Source organism: Lupinus angustifolius, chromosome LG02 (assembly GCF_001865875.1).
Source record: "Lupinus angustifolius cultivar Tanjil chromosome LG02, LupAngTanjil_v1.0, whole genome shotgun sequence".
Classification (NCBI taxonomy): domain Eukaryota; kingdom Viridiplantae; phylum Streptophyta; class Magnoliopsida; order Fabales; family Fabaceae; genus Lupinus; species Lupinus angustifolius.
In genome coordinates this window covers 17,779,427-17,790,270 of record NC_032010.1, presented here as the reverse complement: position 1 = coordinate 17,790,270, position 10,844 = coordinate 17,779,427, and the positions used below count along the sequence as shown (strand labels likewise).

At 33.9% G+C, this 10,844-nt stretch overlaps 1 pseudogene; it reads right to left on the bottom strand.

Moving 5' to 3' along the window:
- On the bottom strand, nt 1,437–8,771 carry LOC109337264 (annotated as a pseudogene).

Below are 10,844 nucleotides of genomic sequence, written 5' to 3'. Positions count from 1 at the left end.
AGAGTTATTGTTTCCCTCTAAGACATCATTGCAACTAGTGACTTATTATGATGTCGATTGAGCTGGTTGTCCAAATACCCGTAGGTCCACTATAGGTTGGTGTAATTTTCTAGAATATGCCTTGATCTCTTGGAAACGTAAAAGACAAGATTGTGTCTCTAATCCTCTATAGAAGTTGAATATCTTGCAATGTCCTTAGTATGTTCTAAAATTGAGTGGTTACAAAGGCTATTACGGGAACTTGGTTGTTTACAATCTCATGCAGCGCCTTTGTATGTTGATAATACAAGTGTTATTCAAATTTTAACAAACCTTGCATTTCATGAACGCACTAGACATATAGAAGTGGGTTGTCATTCTAATCGAGAAGCCTTATCATGTTGTCTTTCTTCCTCACATTTCTACTGCTCGTCAAGTCGCTGATATCTTCGCCAAGTCGCTGATACCACTGTTGTTTGATAAACCTTCACCAATTTGAGGGGATGTTAATGTAGGCAGCTATATGTTTTACATTTTGCATATGTTTTTTTAGGTTGTCAGAATTTGTCATTATTAATATTTATTTGGCATTAAAGTGTATTACTTCCTTTCATGTAAATCTGCTGTAAATGTATTTATTTAATAAGTATAACCCCAAGAGGGCGAATCAGTTTTTCCCAAACATATTTTCAAACTTCTGTATGTTTCATATGAATGTTAACATATATTAGGTCTACTCCTACCACCTGGCAGAGGGTAGCCTACAATGTTCAGACGATTATTTGGGCATGATCGACTACTATATGAGCTAGATTTTATTTGTTTAGTAATAAACCAGGTCCGTCAGTGTTTGACCAGTCTTAACAGTAAGATGGAACATGTATGAATGATCAACTAAGTATAACTATCCAACTTAATCCTATTCATACAAGAGCCTAATTAGAACATAAGCTTAGTTAAATAAGCTAAGTTGAGCTATCAAGTAGCTATGGTAAGCATAAATAATAACTGTAACCAATTGTGTTAGTCTATCAACAACTAACAAAGGCTAAGTAATTGGTGGATTATATGTTGCAACCTTCATCCTCAATCTAGTGATAGTTATTTCCGCAATCCAAATGTGAACTAAGTTTGTGAGGAGAACCCTTCTTCCTTCGGGTAAGAAAGTCTCAAGATTTAAGTACCAAACTTATATTTTTACTCAAAACATTGGTTGCTATGCTTATGTTTAGCCATTCTCATCTCTAGTATTACAAACTCTATTTGATTATATAGCTTACTGATGGCCAACCAGTGTAATCAAGATTCAAGGGATAAGTAGCATCCTAAAAGGCTTCTTGTTACTTCAATTTGTTCTTTGTATGCCCTTGGTTTTATAGATCTACTTTTTTGCACCTTCAAACATAAGCATCATTCATTGTTTGACTAATAAAAAGGTTTTTCACTCTTAAGATATGCCATACTGCCTAGTTCATTTCTTACAGCCTTTGACTTCATGATTATTCATTGAACCATACTGAATTGTAGACTAATCAAATAATAAGAATCTTTAAACATTGTAAAGAATCTGTACATCCAGCATTGCCCATCCATAAGGAATTTGCTTGACTAATGTTTTAACAAAAGAAAATAGGGATCATAAACAAACAATATATTAAGGAAACTCAGCCTCATCTGTTACTGTTACCTAAAACTTTGTACATGGGTTCCCAGCATCCACTACCTCCAAAACTTTGAGGGGCATCATCAACTTAACCTCAAGGTGAGGGTTAAAGGATGTTGTTGAAGTACCTCTGAGCTCACAAGTCAAAGAATGAACAATTCCCATCAATATAATAATCAGCAAGATAGTTGTCTGTTTAACGCCCAAATGGATCATAATTTTCTATTATGAACCATGCTGGATGATGATTTTGGCTCAAAAGCCCTCTTGTCCCGATCAATACAGAAAACAAGATCATTCCAATTTGTAGACCTCTGAACAATCCTGGTCGGAACGCGGTCACTATCTTCCCCGCCTGAAGCATCATGGCCATCACTAGTAGACCTTGACAATGGGATTCCCATAAGAGTTGCAGCACCAGCAGCTGACATACCTGTGAGCCGTCTTGCTTCTTCAGCTTGCATTGATGACACACAAAATGAATGAATATCAGGTGAATCTAAACTGATTTCAGGAGAAGAAGCAACAATCCCAACTGAGCTTGACACTGCTTGACTTGTTTGAAATGCGCTCCTTGCTTCAAGCTGCAAAGGTGCCAAAGCAGATGTTCCACTGAAGCCGTTATCAATAATATTATTTGCAGAGAATCTTATCATGGATTCCACTGAGGCACACCTGTTTACTTGCCCGCTTTCTATTGCTCTCAGTCCTTGGGACCATTTGTCACCCACTACTGCCAGAGTTGTGGTCTGGTTCTAGCCGGAAAGGTGTGTCTTGCCATGTCACAGGCTGCAGAATTTTCGATTTTTTTCTTGCTTCTGAAGCAGCCTTGGAAACCTCTTCTGTATTCAATCATGTCAATGTCCATGGACTAATTTTGAAAGTTGCAGGATTCTTTTTCTTAACTGGCTGTTCTCTCGCCGACTTCTTTCCCGGTGGAACTTACAGAAGCTGTTTCTGGGGGCACTACATCAAACTGCATAAAGCACACCAATGACACCATCACATCCCAGCAGGAAAGTTAAGAAATAGTTTTGAATCTGATACACCAAATTATTCTGAAGTTGTTCATCAAATTTCAAAAGGATTTTGCTTTGAACTAATCTTGACCATGACTAATTCAGGTAGTATTATCATATTTCTTTATTAGGCAATTCTTGTTCCCTTATGTATCAAAGCTGAATGTAAATGTAGTTAATTATAAACAGAAAGTTAGTTAGTGTTAGCATAGACTTGGAGGGAAGGTTAGTTAGGAGCAGTTATTCAATTCTACACCTATATATTGTAATTTCTCTTTGTAATTAATTGAGGAAAATCATTCAGTTTCTCGTTCTCTCTTCTTCTCTTAATCCCTTTCTCTTTCTCTGAGTTTCTTTTGCATTCTCTTCTTTTCTCTGCATTCCTAGTCTTCATCTTCTTGATCAACATTGATTTTCACTTCTTTGATGGTATGAGAGCTTAAAAGCTCTGCTGCTGCCTAATCATGTCTTCTAGTTCAAATGTTTCATCTCCAAACAATGGAGAACAAGATCAACGATCAGCTGTGGATATTTCACAAAATCCTGGATCTGCATATTATTTGCATCCTTTAGAAAATCCAGGATTGGTTCTGGTTTCACCAGCTCTGAATGGTGAGAATTATCATCAATGGTCGAGATCCATGAAAATGAGCTTGATTAAAAAGAACAAATTAGGGTTTGTGAATGGAACAATTACAGAACCAAATCATGGTGACTCTATGTACTCGGCTTGGGAAAGAGCAAATGCAATGGTGATTTCTTGGATCACATGGTCAGTTTCACCACAAATTGCACAATGCATTTTGTGGATAGACAAAGCAAGTGACATCTGGAAAGAATTGAAGGAAATGTTTTCGCATGGTGGTCTGTTCAGAATTGCAGATTTACAAGAACAGATAGTGTCCTTCAAGCAAGGTGAACTCTCCGTTTCTTCATATTTTACTGAGTTGAATATATTGTGGGATGAACTAGATGATATTAGGCCTTTACCTAAATGTACATGTCCAATAAAGAGTACATGTGATGCTTTGAAAACTTTTGAGAAATATAGATCAGAGGATAGAGTCATAGGATTCTTGAGAGGACTCAACGAATCCTATAGTGGTGTTAGATTACAACTAATGTTCATGGAACCTTTACCGAATTTATCAAGAGTATCCTTTCTGGTTATGCAACAAGAGAAACAGATGTTTGGTAATAATGTTGAATCAATATATGGAAAGAATGGTTCCAACAATGTTAATGCTGCTACAGTGTATGGGAGAGGAAATGTTGGACGTAATCGTGGTAATTTTGGAAGAGGACAAAGTTCCTTTCAAGGAAGAGGTGTACTGGGCAGAGGGATTAGCCATAGAAAAATATGCACTTACTGCAACAAATCTGGACATACCGTGGATCTTTGTTATAAGAAGTACTGCAACAATCAAACATGCCTGTAGTAAACCAAATCAGCATCAATGATGGTAATACCAATTCTAATTCCGAACCAGGTAATCATACCTTATTATCTCATAGTTCCTGGATATTGGACAATGGAGCTACATACCATATTTGTTGTTCTCTCGCATATTATATTTCATATCATAAAATCAAGCTGATACATGTAAAATTACCAAATGGTTCTACCATAGTTGCACAATTCTCTGGTTCTATCTTTCTTTCAGAACAATTCCTTATCCATGATGTTCTCTGCATCCCATCCATTTCTCTGAATCTTAATTCAATCACCAAAGTTACTTCTTCGTTATCTTATACATTGTCTTTTAATTCATCTCATTGCCTCATACAGGACTTGAGTACATTGAAGATGTTCTCTCTCATATTATATTTCACTTTGTTGATTGTAATCATTCTAATCCATGTGATATTTGTCACTTAGCAAAACAAAAGAAATTGCCTTAATTAATCACTGTCACTCATTATATTTTTTCTTTTTTTTTGGCAACAATTTTGATTAACCATGCTGTTAATTCAACTGATATTATGCAAGAGGTTCACATAAATCCTTATACACGCACCAGTGCTTTAGACGGTGAATCATTACAGAAGGTATTTAAGGCAGAGATCATACTGTAAATTGTGAAATACAGAAATAATAGACATTAACATACATTGCAAATATGAGTCGATAAGTTACCTGATCTTCAAGGAACAGGTGTGGAGGCGTGCACCAAGCACCGCGATGGAAATTAGTAAAGGAGCTTGCACTACTCGATCCAGTAAGTGAGCTAACAGTTGACATTTGGGGACTCTGCTAACCTCCAACTCCTTGCTGCTCCAGATCCTGCTCCAGATCCTGCTCCCTCAAAGCTATGATGTAATCATATGTGCTGATTCCCTGACTCACTCCACAATACTTGACAATTAACACTAACAATTCCATTGTTTTTTAAATGGATGATATCATATCTCCGCATTCAAGAAAATATATAGAAAAAATCTGGGAATCCAAATGTACATTTTTTTAGTAAATCACCGCTTTGGTCCCTGAAAGATCGATCACAAGGCAATTTAGTCATGACACTCTAAAATGGTACTTTTCGTCCCTAAACATTCACAATGTCAGTTAAATTAATCCTTTCTGTAGTACTAACTTGGTCATAGTTTTTGTCATTTAGGGACTAACTTGATCAATGCTTGAACACTCAGGGACGAAAAGTAACATTTTAGTGTGTTAGGGACTATCTTTCAGGGACTTGACTGGTGATTTAATCATATTTTTATGCAACGATCACATTATCTGGCCACCTGCCCTCCAACTTGAATCTTTTTATATTTTTCTGCCAAATAGAAAGAAGAAATAAATAACATGGCCTTAAATAAATGATTTTTTTTGCTAAGCAAAAGGAATTGTATTACGAAAACACAAGGAGTGCTAACCCATTACAAAGGAGAAAGAAGGACAGGAAAAAACTAGCAACAAGCTAAAATGCACATTCAAGGATCAATGCACCAGTTTGCAAATACTAGATGATTAACACCAACAAAAGAAGAAAACCAGGTCAAAGATCTAATCTGGATCAAATCCAACGTCTGAATATAACTCAACTGCATGCCGCTGAAAATAACATTGTTCCTCGTCAGCCAAAGAGACCAACAAGTAGCAAACCACAACATACACCACAAGTCCCTCTCTTTCACATTCCTACAAAGGCTCAAGTGGAACTTGAACAAGTCCTTACGGTTATTAGGGAATGTTATACTCTGACCAATCCACCAGTAAAACCCATTCCAGATGTTGTACAAATAAATTTTTCTAAGTACCAAAACAACAGCTGAGGTTACCTTTTTAATGAGAAGGATAGAAAGAAAAAAACTGAGCAAGGTGGCAATCATAGCCAAAATGGCGCAGACAGCCTGTGAAATGAAAAAGTTCACTGTGCATAAAAAAAACAGTTGTTGAAAATAGCTAATAATAAAATATGTTAATTTCATTTGCACCATTCAGTTATTAGCAAATAACAAGGGAAAGAAGGAATTTGGGGTCCATAATATGCATAAATGACCATTAAAGCAGTACAGTAGCCATAGAATATAATGTAGGCAGAATGCTCACTACCACAATAACAAAGGGAACAAGAGAGAAACTGCTTACCAACTTGGAGGATATATAAACAGAAAATTGCTTCCTTTCAATAAAATAGCAGAGAAGCACAACTGCACAAGTATCCCAGTTAACATTGAAGAATAAGCTGCAATCCCAACCCCAAGATCCCCAAACCATGTATATACCTGTCATTCTGTCAATAGTTAATCAAAATGAAAATGACTAGGAAGTTAAAAATGCTTACTCTGTAGTGTTTTTCAGGTTCTGGCTTGTTACTTCCAACAAGAACTAAGTTGGTCTTTAGGCTGGGTCAACTATGGTATGGTGAAAACATAAGAATTTGACACTTGATAAGTGAACATCGAGAATGTGGCAAGGAAAGTAAGTGTTTAGTACAGAGTCTAGATAGGAATATACCAACGAATAGAGAAGAATTGATAGCGAAAACACATCAATAATCCAATCAGGAGTCCTTTGGACTTATAAATAAGACACTTAATTAACATAATCTTGACCTATAAACAGAAGCCACAGAAGTTGACTAAAATATCTAGAAATTCCCTTTCTAATTCTCCTGCATCACTAGGGGAAGTCACTATATAGCCTGATAAGCACATTCCTTTGTTCAGAGGAAATGCAAATTACAATAATATGTATTATATATACTTTCTAGACCATTCCATAAGTTCTCTAAAACCACTTCTTATTAGGATCTCATCACCTGCCACTATGATGGTGGGCTAAAGTAGCTTCCGAAAGGATTGTAGAGTATTTTGATAATATGTTTCAGAATGCTTCTGATCTGAAGCAGAATCATATTTGGATGGTCGTGTAAGGTTCGTACATAAATGCAGATCATATATAATGATAATGCAAGGTTTTAACATGTGATAGGTGGACGCTCTTGCTTACCAAGAGGAGAGCAGCAACCATAAGGGCGAAATATTGTCGGTAGTTTTTCTTCCCAATACAGTTGTTAAGCCACTGCAAAATCCAAGATGCAACAATCCTTAAGAAATATATTAACCAAATATGCGATGAAATGAAAATTCAGATTATCGTACTCTGCAATGATGATCAAAATGATCAACACACTTATCACAAACTCTACAATGCTTGCTGTATTTGAAGATCTGCAACAACATTATACCTCAATCATATATATTTCTTTTATTGTCAACAGAATGAAAACTACAAGTATTCATCTAATGCCAAAAAACATGCATTTCAAGATAAGCATGAATTTGCAACAGAACTTTTATTATTAGGGGAAGTTACGCTGACCTCCCCTGAAGTATGGTTTAATTACAGTGAACATCCCTCTTGTTTCAAAAATTACACCAACCTCCCATGAGATTTACGTTATCGTTAGACTCACCTCCCTGGTGAGTGATGTGAAAATTACACAAATCTCCCCTAAAAGGAAGGTAAGTGTAACTTCTGAAACATGAAGGGTCCTCAAGTTTAATTAAGCTAAACCTCGAGAGATTGGTTTAAGTTCCCCTTAAGTGTCAAATTCTGAATGTTTGTGCATGTTTGGTTTGAGTTATTTTTTGCTTATTTTGGTTTATAAACTATTTTTATAAATACGCTTGTTTGGTAACCACCTTAGTTTATAAAAAAAGAGCCTATAAACAAAGAAAAAGAAGCAAAAAGTAACATGTTAAAAAAGATGGGTTGGTTTATTTTTTCAGTTTATAATAAAAATCTATAAAAACACAATCTATACCAAACAAATGCAATTTAGATCTGAATTCTTAATCAATGAATGCACAAATGGTATATCTGAATTTTATATGAACAATTGTTGAGGTATAATCATCTGTCCACCTCATGACATATTACAGAATGGACTGCAACAACAGTCTTGGAGAACAGAGGATTTTAGTTAAAATGCTTCTACACACCTCAACTTAGCACAAACTGAAATGGAACATGCCATCTTCGGTTATTTGTTGATCAAGATTTACCATTTGAACTAGAGCAGCTGCAGATATAAGCACAAGGACAGCAAAACAATTGGAAACAGGATGAAGATAGTGATGCACTTTTCTTCTCTATTGAAGTAGCAGAATCTTTCAAACTTGCTTCTATGCCTAATGCTTCCTTATCCAGAGATTTTGGTCCAACTGTTGAAACATTTCCATCATGCATTGATGAAGTCAATTCCCCTCCTAGTATAGAATCCTTGAGTCCACCACGCTTTTTGCTATCAGGAATTTTAAGATACTTTTTAAACATAAAACCCCTGGATCAGCTGGATCAGCTGCTGCACACCAAATGTACAGTCTAAAGGTGCAAGTAATTTGGCAAGAGATGAGATGTGACTAAACCATTATAATGTCCTTCGTACAGTATATAAAATATAAGGGCATGGTTACTATGAAGATGGTCAAAATTAGAATATGATAAACACAACTCGATGATACCATGTCAAAAAGCAAACAAATGAATCAAAAAGCAACAATCACATATCTCACAACTTCCACCGTCCCATCTAAAAAGAAGAGAACTAAAACACACAAATGCAGATAGCACAAAAGAAGAGAACTATACAGCAGTGATGTTTACTTCCTTTCAACAGTTACCCTCTAAAAAAATTATTACAAGATAAAAATATAAATATAAATGGAGTGTTTATGGAGTACATTTAACAACAAAAATAAAGTTGTATAATTAAAGGTGATTTTGGTTTGAATTGTTTAAGCTATTGGGAAATGTGAACAAATATAAAATAATTAGTGGGACATATTTAAGAATGAAAAAAGTGTTGCACCATTGTGAATATTCTAAGTAGATGATAATATTTATACATTATCAGTATAAATAATTTATATAGTCTGTATAAATGATTTATATAGTCAGTATAAATAATATATATAGATATATAGTCATTATATTATTCACAATTCATTTGTATACTTTTATTTAGAAGTGGATGATGTTTAAATTTTGATTGTGAATGATGTAATAATGGCGTAAAAACTCTTATGTTATTGGTGTATACATTTTTTCTCTTTTAATTAAGTTATTGGGTAAGTAACAAATTGAAGGATAAATTAAGTTATTTAAAGGTAGTTTTACTTTATTTTGAAGGATAAATTCACAGCTATTATCATTCTATCTTTTAAATTTTACAAGCTCATGCTTTTTAAAAGTGAAGTTCTCTTCATTTTATGTTTAATGAATGGCTCTAATAACTTTATTGGTTAAGCCAAAAAAAACTACAAACAACTTAAAAAGTTATAGGCTTATATTGTGGAACAGTATTATTGAATTCTTGAGTTGGTGAGTTGAGATGTGAATTTTACACTCATGATCCCCAACCTTTTGATTTTTAATATTAATATACATTGTCATTTATATTGAGTGTAATATTTCTTCCCTTATTATAACGATTTATATATATCATTATCATTTATTTGTATTACATTTTCCAAAGAATCAATAACAATTAAACATAAATAGTGGAGAATGCAATGAATATACAAAACTTATACATGGTTAGTACATATCATATATATATATATATATATATATATATAGTTTTTATTTTAATAATTAATAAAATAAGGATGGCAATAAGTTTGGGTAGTGCATTATTTGGACTCGCTTCATTGGTTTATTTTTGGACTCAAACCCATCCCAGACCCATGTTAATGTCTTTTGGGTCTGCTACCTATGGGTCCTTGGGTATCTAGTGGATCTACGGGTATCCACAAATTCAAAAAACATTAAAAATAATTGCAAGTAATTTATATAATTGTGTCTTTGTTTCTACAATCTTATATATTATTTAGGTAATCAATAAGAGAAAAATTATAAAACATATTCAAAGTTGTAAAGACATTTTAAATTGACTATTTCAATATTATGATGTAATATTGATTTAGTAAGAATTGTTCAGTCAACAAAATATTGGACTATACATTTATACATATCAACTAACAACATAACATTGCATCACTTCTTAACAATATAACATCATTATTTAATAATATAACAATCACATTTATGAATTAACAATATAACATTGTTGATTAACAAAATATATATATAAGATTGCCTATTGATCACAGTACCTCATTGCCTAGTCTCAAACCCTTCCAACAATGAATTTTAAAATCTTGGATCTCAAATACTCGTTGGTCCAAAAACATGAATTCGGGTACTCATTATCATCCCTAAATAAAAATTATTATAAATGAATACATGGTGCACAATATAATGTCATAAACTCTCTTATGCCTTAATACATTAATATTAAACTCATTAGTTTTGAGCATGCTGCCTCTCTTTGGTATAGGTGAATTAGCACGAAGAGAAAAGGATGAGAGATTAAAGAGTAACTTTCTCACGTCTGTTTGTGAAGAGAGAATGAGAAAAGAGAAGAAAAAAAGTGTGTGGGACCCATCATAAACTTTTTTTCTCAAACTTTGGTGAGAAAATGAAGAGATAATGAAAATTTTGGATAAAATGTCAAAAATATTCTTCAATTTTTTTATTTTCTCTATTATTGGTTTTAAATACTACTTATACATAAGTCTCTTGAATATAAAAAAATGTCAACTAAAATTTTTAATGGAAATTATAATCAAATTTACACAATAAGTCTCTTGTCAATTTTCATGCAACC